This window comes from Marmota flaviventris, chromosome 3 (assembly GCF_047511675.1).
Source record: "Marmota flaviventris isolate mMarFla1 chromosome 3, mMarFla1.hap1, whole genome shotgun sequence".
Classification (NCBI taxonomy): Eukaryota; Metazoa; Chordata; class Mammalia; order Rodentia; family Sciuridae; genus Marmota; species Marmota flaviventris.
In genome coordinates this window covers 172938227-172949112 of record NC_092500.1, presented here as the reverse complement: position 1 = coordinate 172949112, position 10886 = coordinate 172938227, and the positions used below count along the sequence as shown (strand labels likewise).

Below are 10886 nucleotides of genomic sequence, written 5' to 3'. Positions count from 1 at the left end.
AGTCAAGTTACAAAAAATAGGATCCCTAATAATAAGAATATTAACTTTATATCCTTAAACATACCCTGATTTGACCAATACACTGTATACACCTATAGAATCATCTCACTGTACCCCATAAATTTGTACCAAAAAAATACTAATTAATAAAAAATAAGAAAAAGCTCCTAAACAAGAAAAACTATTAAACAACAAACTAGGCAAAGACAAACCTTTCTTAAGAGACACACAGGTTACTAACAGTAGGGCTCGGGTATAAGTTTTCCTTTCTTGTCATTTTTTTATATTTTACAAATTTTTTATACTTTGTGTTTTTATTTTTGCTATAAAATAAAAGTGGAACAAAAATCAATTTTGTTCCTGTGAAAATGAAAGGGTATGTCATTCTCCGTGCTCCATGAGCACTTTTATGGAACCTGCGAGTGGGAGCACAGTGTCTTCATGAAGGGGAAAAGCTGTAACAGGAAAGACATGTCAGTTTTGTCCCCAGAAGAGCTGTGCCAACTCAGCCACCTGGGAGTGTCCACCACACCAGGTGCACCCGGAGCAGAGCACACCCCAGACCTGAAGATCCGCACAAGAGGGTGCACTCAACCCCCCTCCTCTCTTTTCTCTGACAGTGTCGGGGGCTGCCACCACCCTCCACCGCAGAAGGCCCCTGCCATGAAGTCTCTCCTCCTTGTGTTTGCCTTTCTCTGCTCTTGGGATACAGCAAGCCCTGGCAAGTAAGATGGAATCTCCCTGGGGCTGGGGGTGGCTTCATCTAATTCCACTAAGCAACCTGATGAATGTACTGGCACCAAGGACCCTTAAATTGTCAAAGTAGGAAACGCACCGGGCAGCTTTGATGTCAGCAAGCTGCGTGCTTGAATTTTAGCTCTCCAGTGTGTTCGCTGGACAAAGGGACGCTTCTCTCGACCTGTCCCTTCACTTACAAAATGGAAATCGTGGTACTAACTGTGGGGCCTTGCTAGGATTAAATAGGAGAATGTGCCTGTAAAGTACCTGACTTGTGAGAGCTCTCATTATATTTTCATGATTAATGCCCCATCCTGCTTTATCACCATCGTCCTGTCTCTGATTTAAGAACATATTTAAGTATGCCGCTCAAAACAAGCAAGTAGCAGTAAGATAATTTGTTAAGCTTTCTAAGGTACCTAAATTGCTTATCATTAATTCACTATTTGTGAATCCCTTATGTACATGAGGGAGCAGATTTGAAACTGCTTATTTCAAAAGAATCACTTTGTTTTCTGTGGTGGTGGAAATGTCTGGTCAGATGAGGTAGTAGCTAAGGAGACATGAGGGACAGCATGATCAGCCTTGTCCATATTCTTCCCTTCACTGGATGTTACTGAATCAGCCCAGATCCTTATATCGTAGATACCCATCTAGTTTTCTAGCATCCTGAAGTATTCTGTCGGCAGAGGAACCAGATTTTCAGATCATGTGACTCAACAGGCTGAGTTTAAGCATCAATGGGATCCAGGCTTCTTCTGCTGCTGCTACTGGAAACTGTTCCACTTAGGTTTATGACAGTGTTTCACAGCCTCCATTTCAGCAGCTCCGTGCGGTCTTCAAGGTTCCCTTTGGTGTCTTATACATTCTCAATAGCTTGCCATCGCCATGGGAATTTCTTGGCCCACTATACACACCATTGCTCCTTACCTTCCCAAAAGTGTTACAGATGATCCCCCTAGGGCTTCTAGCTTGCCAACTAGGTAACCCTGGTCCCTTCTTTTATCCTGTGGGACAATTATCCTCTAGGACATGATGACTTAGATATATGTTGGCTCAAAAGTTCTACAAATGGGCCAAAAATGACATCATTTTCTTCTTAGCGCCTTCTTTCATTTGAAAATATGAAATATTTGATCATTTTAAGGAGTAGCATATCTACAAAATTGTAAACCTAGCCCAAGTGCACCGAGCTTCAATAAGACTTCCTAGATCTTCAGAATTGACTTTATCCCCTTTGGACTCACAAGATCATTCTGTGTTGCAAATACCACATGGTACTTCTCATGTTTTCTCCCCTCAGAGATATTTTGTGTTTCTTCTCCTTTTGTCCAGACTGAAAAATTCATTGAGATGAAGATCTATATCATACTCAAATCCGTACCTCAACAGCCCCTGATTCACAAGATTTATAAAATCTGATTTGAGAAAGGATAAATAATAATGAGTGAATAATTAAATAAATGATGAGTGGAGACTGGCGTGCGCTGCTAACTGGATGACTTGGATTACATCACCTCAATGACTCAGGCAAACTCCCAAATTATAGTTTTCTTAAACCGCTTGGTCTGATAATAAAATACTGCAGACTCCATGGCTTAAACAAAATTTACCTTCTCACAGTTCTGAAAACTGGGAAATCTGCAATCGAGATGCTGGCTGGTTTAGTTTGGGAGAATGAGGGTGCCTTCCTGGTTGGAAACACCATCTTCTTGCTGTGTCCTCTACCAATAAGGTCTTTGGACAAGGCCACCAGTCCCATTGGAGTAGGTCTACCCTTCTGATCTCATTTAGATTAAACTACTTACAAAAAACAGTATCTCCAAATACACCTTGAGGGTTAAGATTTCAACATACAATAATCGAAGCAACCCAATTCAGTTCACAGCACTAGTTCATTTTTTTTTCAAATATGAAATCAATTATTATGACCAAGACCCCTTGGAATTCAGTTGGACAAAAATGAAAGGACTAGACCTTTAATAGTTCTTCACCGAATCATCTTTCCATTCATTTTCCTTCCAGGTTTCAATCCATTATCTTCAGAAGTACACAAGAAATGCTATAAAAATGGTACCTGCAGGTATGAGTGCTACGGAAGTGAGATGTTAGTTGCCTACTGTATGTACAAGCTGGAGTGCTGTGTCACAGGAGACCCTGGGCCCTGACATGAGAAAACCATGAGTGACAATTAACTTGAAGACCCTGATCCTCTCATCTTTTACAAAGCCAGGAATTGAAGTTAAACTCTGACCCTGTGACATGCTCCTGGCTGTTAGTCTTGAGTCTTTTTTCTAAGCCATCAGAATCTTAAGATCTTGGCCAGGCATCATGGTGCACACCTGTAATCCCAGCGGCTTGGGAGGCTGAGGCAGGAGGATCGTGAGTTCACAGCCAGCCTCAGCAACAGAGAGACTCTAAAGAACTCAGTGAGAGCCTGTCTCTAAATAAAATACAAAATAGGGCTGGGGATTTGGCTCAGTGGTTGAGTGCCCCTGAGTTCAATCCCCTGGAAAGGAAAGAAAGAAAGAATCTTAGGATCTTGGATTTAAAGACATAAGCTGAAGGCTCCTTAGAAAGAGTTAAGTTTCTCATGAAAATAATTTGAATATATTTTCTCAGTTCTAATTGATATCCAGTATTCTCATAGTACTTATTTCTCTCTGCAATCATAGAGAGAATGTCTCAATTCTTTCAAGAGGCTTCAATAGAAACACCTCTTTACACCTAGTTCCCACCCCACATCTTAGAGCAATGGAACTTCCCTGGCCCTCTGACAACCTGTGCTGCTCTCACTTAGACCATAGACAAGGCTCAGCTGCAGGGTGCCCAGAGTCATGAATGCATCTGATCCTGAAGTTCTTCCTGAAACAGAGAGAGAGAGGACATCTTAGGGATAGGCTGTCCTGAGGTTCTTTCTCATCCATCTCCTAGTTTCAGTTAAGCATGGGACTTTCCACCTCAGCTCTTCAGCACTCAGCTATGAGCTATAAGACGACTTGGCTATAGTTTAGGGTTGGTGCTTTGGCAGCTAAGTGACCCACTATCTCTTCTGCCCATCATCTGGCTCCCAGGCTGTGTTATTCTGTAGGCGCAAGAGCTGACACCACGCTGCTCTTGCTTTGCTATGTGTGTAACTAATAAATGTCTAAATCTATTTGGACTCACTGTTTTTAATTTCTTATGCAGGTTTTAAAACAAGAAAAACTAGCAACTTCTGCCATGGCCCTAGGGCTTGCTCAGGCCTACTGAATTCCTGCCTGACTATTCAATGCCATCAAGCCACAGACAGATGCATGGTGTGTTAGTTCTACATGTGCTGGTCAGGATGACAAGTCAGGCGGCAGAGGAGGGTAGAGTTCGGTTATGGAGCAATTTCTTTAGCCTCAGTGCTGGATGCAACTTGGGCTCTCTGGTGATACTGAGAAGATGGAGCTCCAGATGCCAACAGTCAATTGCAAATCTGGTGCAAGGCTGGGGTAACAATTGCTCAGTTGCCAGGCTGAAAACGACAGTGCCGCCTTCCAACTACTAGTGAGGGGTTGCATCTGGGAAGAGCAAAAGGGAGAACAGTAGGTGAGAAAGAATAAGGGGCTCTGACTTCCCCAGTGCCCAACCTTCTAGCAACTCTTTTGCCAGTGTCACTGGGGAGGAAGATACCAAAAGTCCAGTACAGTGTGTCCTCCCCTCAGAGGCCTCTCTCCCCCGTGGAGTCTGTAGGAGATGGGTTAATTGAATGGGATCAGAGATCACCATAGTTACTGAGTAAGCAGACCAGACATCCATACAGGGCCCAGGAAAATGGTCATACTCTGAGGGTCATGCTTCTACAAGAAACAAAAATAAGACAGGCCGATCCTGCAATGCCTCTGTTCACGTTTTCACAAACCCCAACCTTTGCATTCATACATCTTGTTCGGAAGTGAATTCTGATATAACAATAGTAGCCAAAAACTCCTTTTCTCTTTTGGAAGAAGGTTTGTATGTTACATACATATCCTGTGGATCCACTAGACCTCTTTAAATATGGAACCCAAGTAGAAACTGGCTATCTGTCTTTGGTTGGTTTCGGCACACTGACACATTCTGAAGGAAATAAATCCCAAGATCCAAAGGCTTAGAAATAATGTAAGTATTTATCAAATTTCTCAGTCAAACAACAAAATGGAAGAGTTTTGTCACAATGTACAGCAAACTTTCTTCAAAATTCTTTCTGGATATCAGTACCTGACATCTGACTCATCTAAGGACAAAAAAATATATCCAGAATTTGTCTTAGATACCAAGATTCTGAAAAGCCTTAAATGCAGGAAAACGCTCTGTCTTTAGGGAAATTCACTTAGTAAAAACATAAAAATTGGTAAACTACTGATTTTTTATGTCTATTTTTTCTAGTTTTATTAAGCTATAGTTGACAAATAAAAATGCATATTCAAGGGATACAAAATTATGACTCAGTACACATATACATGAGTTAATAATGACCACAAATAAATCCGTGAACCTCTCACTACTCATCATTATCATTGGAGAAGGGGTGGGAACACTTAAAATTGGTCCTTTTATCAAATTTTAAATAAACTATATGGTATAACTAACTATAGTTATCATGCTGTACGTTAGATCCCAGAACTTAGTCATCTTACAACTGGAAATGTATACCCTTTGATCAATATCTCCCCTCTAACCCAGCTCCCAACCCCTGATGCCAGCGTTCTGCTTTTGGCTCCTATGGATGGGTGTCCTCACAAAAGTAGGCCTCAGGGAGACACTTCATTCCCTCAGATGTTCAACACAGCCAGGTGTCACTGTCTGTGAACCTGAAAGTGGGCCTTCACAGGACACCAAGTCTGCAGGGGCCTAGATCTTGGTGGGTTTCTCAGTCCCTAGAACTGTAAGAAGTAGATGGGGTCACCCATCCAAGGTATATTTTTCTGGCAGCCCAACAGATAAAGACAGTAATGTCTTCTGTTTTCTGTATTCTGATGACTTCATCTGACAGGCCTTGTTGACCCTGGAGAAACACGTCCCCAGGTGTAGCAATTCCTAGAGGCAGTAAGTAAAGAACCTGTCCTCCAGGGTGCTTTCAAATACAAACAACTAATCCAGAGCATGTCCTCCTACACCTCATCAGGCGCCATACCCTGGGTCCCTATCACATTTCAGTCACCGCAGAACCAGGCAATGAGGGCTCACCCCTGTGTCCAGGAACCCACTGGAATTATTCACACTCCAACCCAACCTGCTTATCCTGCCTCATGCTCCTTCCAGTGAGAAACCCTGTTAGAGTCTGTAAACAAGTCAAAATAACACCTGGCATTTTGCCAGGGGAATGTTAGAGTTCGTAAACAAGTCTGGATGGTGCCTGGCAAAATGCCAGAGGGAGTGGTTTGAGAAGTAACAAAAGCGAGCCATTAAGTGTGGAGATTCCTGATTGGTTGACTGCTGTATCTAGTTTATGCTAATTAGATAAGCTGTGTGGAATGTATAAATACTGCTCCTGTCCTGCAATAAACGGCTTCCACTCCTGCTGTATCAATCTACACAAGTTGCTCGTCACCCCCCGGTTATTTTGCTGCAGCCGGACTGTGGCAAAACCCAATAAAGAATCACACCCATGTTTTTCACTTTCTCCCTCTGCTTCCTGACTGACTCCAGTGCTTCCCCGTGTGACCACCTAGTGTAGAATGTCGCCGTTTCTTGGAAACCACGAGTAATAAGCTCTTTTCGACAGTAATCACCTCCTGTGTTGACCTCACCATACCTCTGATTTTACATTGCCACTTTCTCAAACACCAGTCCCCCAGGACCAAATCCCGGAGGAATCACTAAGGGATCTGAAGGACACAACTAGCCTATCCACAACCGCAGCCTCAGCCATTGAGTGATGCTCCTTTTCAAACAGGCTGGACGTTCATTATTCCCGGAGTCTCCTCAACTCTTCAGCAAAGCTTCCTCCTGCCTTATCCTTGGCATAATCCAGCTCTGCTGACCAAGCAACGTGTACCAACAAGCACCAACGGGCGACTTTGGACACGTTACCAAATCAAAGGGTCTCACAACTTCCCCTGGAGCAACCAGCGCCTTTTAGCCTAACATGACCAAAAGAGGTCACTCTGGCTAAATAGATACCGACAATGAGACACGGCATCACCAAACTGTCAAAAGTCAAAGTCATAAACCATTTTTTGTTGTTTTTTTGTTTTGTTTAAGAGAGAGAGAGAATTTTTTTTTTTAATATTTATTTTTCAGTTCTTGGCGGACACAACATCTTTGTATGTGGTGCTGAGGATCGAACCCGGGCCGCACGATTTCCAGGCGAGCACACCACCGCTTGAGCCACATCCCCAGCCCTTTTGAAAACAACCAGAGAAAAGCACATTCTTGTCTATCTCCAAAAGACTATCAGTGGAGTTTTCAGCAGAAGCCTTGCAGCAGAAAGAAGTACATACAAAGTGTTGAAGAAAATAAAACTGCCAAGATTGCTTTACCAGGAAGCCCGTCCTTCAGACTGAGGCAGACACTGAGACTTTCTCAGACAAGCAAAAGCTGAGAATCGGTCACTACTAGATCTGCCTTGCAAGAAATGCTAAGTTGAAATGAAAGGACATTAGGTGGCAAAATAAGAGCATAAATAGACAAAACCAGAATATCATACTACCATGACGATGGTGGGTTAATTATCAACTCTACTACAAAAGCTAAAAAGACAAAGTACTAAAAATAACTGAGCTGGGCACAGTGGTGCACGCCTGTAATCCCAGCAGCTCAGGCGGCTGAGGCAGGAGGATCGCAAGTTCAAAGCCAGCTTCAGCAACTTAGTGAGGTTCTAAGCAACTCAGCAAGAACCTGTATCTAAATAAAATATAAAAAATGGCTCAGTGATTAAGCACCCCTGGGTTCAATCCCCAATATCAAAAAATAAAAAATCAGAAAATTAAAAATAGATAAAAAGAACCAATTTTAAAAAGAAAAAGGCAAAGAAAGATAAATGGATAACAAAATGGCAATCTTAAATTCTCCTATTACTTTAAATGTAAATGTATTAAACTCCCCCAGTAAAAAGATACAGAGGCCAAAAATGGTGGTACATGCCTGTAATTCCAGCAACTCAGGAGGCCAAGGCAGGAGAATCGAAAACTTGAGGCCAGCTTCAGCAACTTAGCAAGAACCTCAGTAATTTAGTGAAGCCCTCTCCTAAAAAATAAAAAGGACTGGGGATGTAGCTCAGTGGTAAAGTACCTCTGGGTTCAAATCCCAGTAGAAAAAAAATAGAGAGAGAATAGTTGAATGGATAAAAAAAATAGTAATGATAACTAAATGCAACCTATGCTTCTATAAGAAACTCACTTTAGTTCCAAAGATACATGTCCGCTGAAAGTGAAGAAATGGAAAGGAGTAATAACTATGTTTACATCACAGAAAACAGTCAAAAACTAGAGTGGGGGCTGGGGCTGGGGCTCAGTGGTATCTCACTTGCCTGGCCTGTGTGAGGCACTGGGTTCAATTCTCAGCACCGCATATAAATAAATAAAATAAAGGTCTATCAACAACTAAAAAAGATATATTAAAACTGGGCTGGGGTTGTGGCTCAGTGGCAGAAAACTTGCCTAGAATGTGTGAGGTACTGGGTTCAATCCTCAACACCACATAAAAATAAATAAGTAAATAAAATATGTTGTGTCCATCTACAAAAAAATTAAAAATTAAAAAAAAAGTCAAAAACTGTCTCTAGAAAAAAACAGTGATCGGTTCAACAGGAAGATAAAACAATTGTAAATATGCTCCTCACCTTCAAGAACTCAAGTATATAAAGCAAACATCAACAGATCTGAAAGGAGAAATTGGTAGCAATACGATTCTTATAAGAGACTTCAATGCCCCATTTTTAATAATGGATATAATATGCAGACAGGAAATTAATAAAGAATGTGAGCAACACAATAAGCCCAGTGGGCTTAACAGACATAAACAGAACATCTTGCCCAACAGCAGAAGATGTGTTCTTCCCAAGTGCACCAGTGACATTTCCCAGGATGGGCCACCAATGAGGTCACAAGACAAGCCTTAAAAAAGTTAAGATCAAAATCACACCAAAAGTCTTTTCAGAGCACACAGAATAAAACTAAAAATAAATAATTGCAAGATAATTACAAAATTCACAAATGTGGAAACTACATGACACACTCTTGAATAACCACTGCCTCAAAAAGGGATTCAAAAGGGATTTTTTAAATGCCTACAGACAACAGAAACACAACTTATCAAAATTCATGGAATGTGGCAAAAACAATTTTATTTTTTTTAACTTTTTTTTTAATTTTGTTACTGTTGGTTGTTCAAAACATTACATAGTTCTTGACATATCATATTTCACACTTTGATTCAAGTGGGTTATGAACTCCCATTTTTACCCCATATACAGATTGCAGAATCATATCAGTTACACATCCATTGATTTACATGTTGCCATACTAGTGTCTGTTGTATTCTGCTGCCTTTCCTATCCTCTACTATCCCCCCTCTCAAAAACAATTTTAAAAGGGAAATTGATAACAGTGAGTGCTTACTTTAAAGCCAAAAAAAGACCTCAAATAAACAATACTTTACTCCTCAAGGAATTAGCAAAAAAATAAGCCCAAGGTTAGCATAAGGAAGAAAATAATAAATATCCGAGCAGAAATAAATCAAGTGGAGAATAGAAAAATAGAACTAAGGGTGGTTTTTTAAAAATTACCAGGAAGCAGCTGTAAACTCTTTTCAAAAGGGACCCCATGGGTGATAAGACTGTCAGAACAGTACAAAGATAACACGCTCCAGCCCCAGAAGATGGGGAACTGCCTAAAATCCGCCCCCCTTGGATGACATTTCCCTGCTTCAGGAGCCTCAGCCTGACGCAGCTAGCTTTGGCGAGGGGACTGAGCCAGATCAGGAGTTGCCACATCAGGAACAAGTTCCAGTTGCAGTTTATAATCCAACACCCAGCCAGACTAGCAACTCAATTGACTGAAGAGGAACAAATTAGGATAGTTCAAAGAATAGGCCTTATACAGCATCTGCCTAAAGGAGGCGATGACCCTCAAAAGATGGATCAGCAAAAAAGATCCAGGAGTATGTGATCTATGTGATGGACTTTGTTCATGGGGACCAAATTCGATTTCTACCGTGTGTGCACAGCTATCACCTGGACTGCACAGATGACTGGCTGATGAGGCCTTCCACATGACCCTCCTGCATGAACCAGTTGATGCAACACTGATTTCATCCTCTGAGACTAATTGAGCAATAAATTGAGTCTTCCCTCTAACTTTAAGTGAACCATCATTTTTGGTCATTTTGATCGTTCATCTCTAAGTCCAAAGATCCATGGATTAGGAATTAAGATCATGTACACAATTTTCCTAAAAATTCCTGGATGGCTGTAGATGTTGAGAAAAGTATGTTATATTTTAGAAACTTAGGGGAGGAAGTAGGATGATATTTTTATGGAAAGCCTTGACCCAGTGTTTAAAAATATGATTGTAGTTGATGTTGCTATTGCTCCAGGACATAGGAATTCTGTAAAGTGTTAAAGCAGCTATCTATGTTGACATTGGGTATGTTGAAGATTAGGAAAAAGATAGTGGTTATTTTTCCTAAATGAAATAACTTTCTTCTCTCCACCAGATTCTTTTCTGAAATTACTGGCATTTGGGTCAAGGTTGTATTAAAAGCTACATTTTATAACACTGGCACCCAAAAAAAAGCCATTTTAAGCTTGTTTGCACAGTTCTTTTTTCCCACTGGAAATGGAATTCAGTGCCTTAGTTCTTTTTAAATATTGTATTATCGTTGGGGCTGGCTCTATGCTTGAAAACCAGTTTATTTATAACCTGTTGTGAGTGCTATATTCTGTTTGCAGTTAGGAAATGCAGACTTTTAAGTGATATCCTAGCTTGTAAGCAAACTGAGATGCACTATCCCTTTTCTATAAAAAAATGAGTTGATTTGTCAATAAATCAACTCAGCAAAGTGGGTTTAATATTACCCTTCCCTGTGTGTTTTCTCTAATTCTTTTGGTTCTTAATATGGTGATAAATGAGAATCAATGTAAATTTTAAATGTTAAGATTTCTGGGGCTGGGGTTATGGCTCAGTGGTAGAGCACGT

General features: G+C 40.9%; 1 pseudogene; it reads left to right on the top strand.

Annotated features, from left to right (window-relative positions):
- The first annotated feature begins 9567 nt into the window (after positions 1-9567).
- Positions 9568-10020, top strand: LOC114085660 (RING finger protein 11 pseudogene; annotated as a pseudogene).
- The last annotated feature ends 866 nt before the right edge of the window (positions 10021-10886 follow it).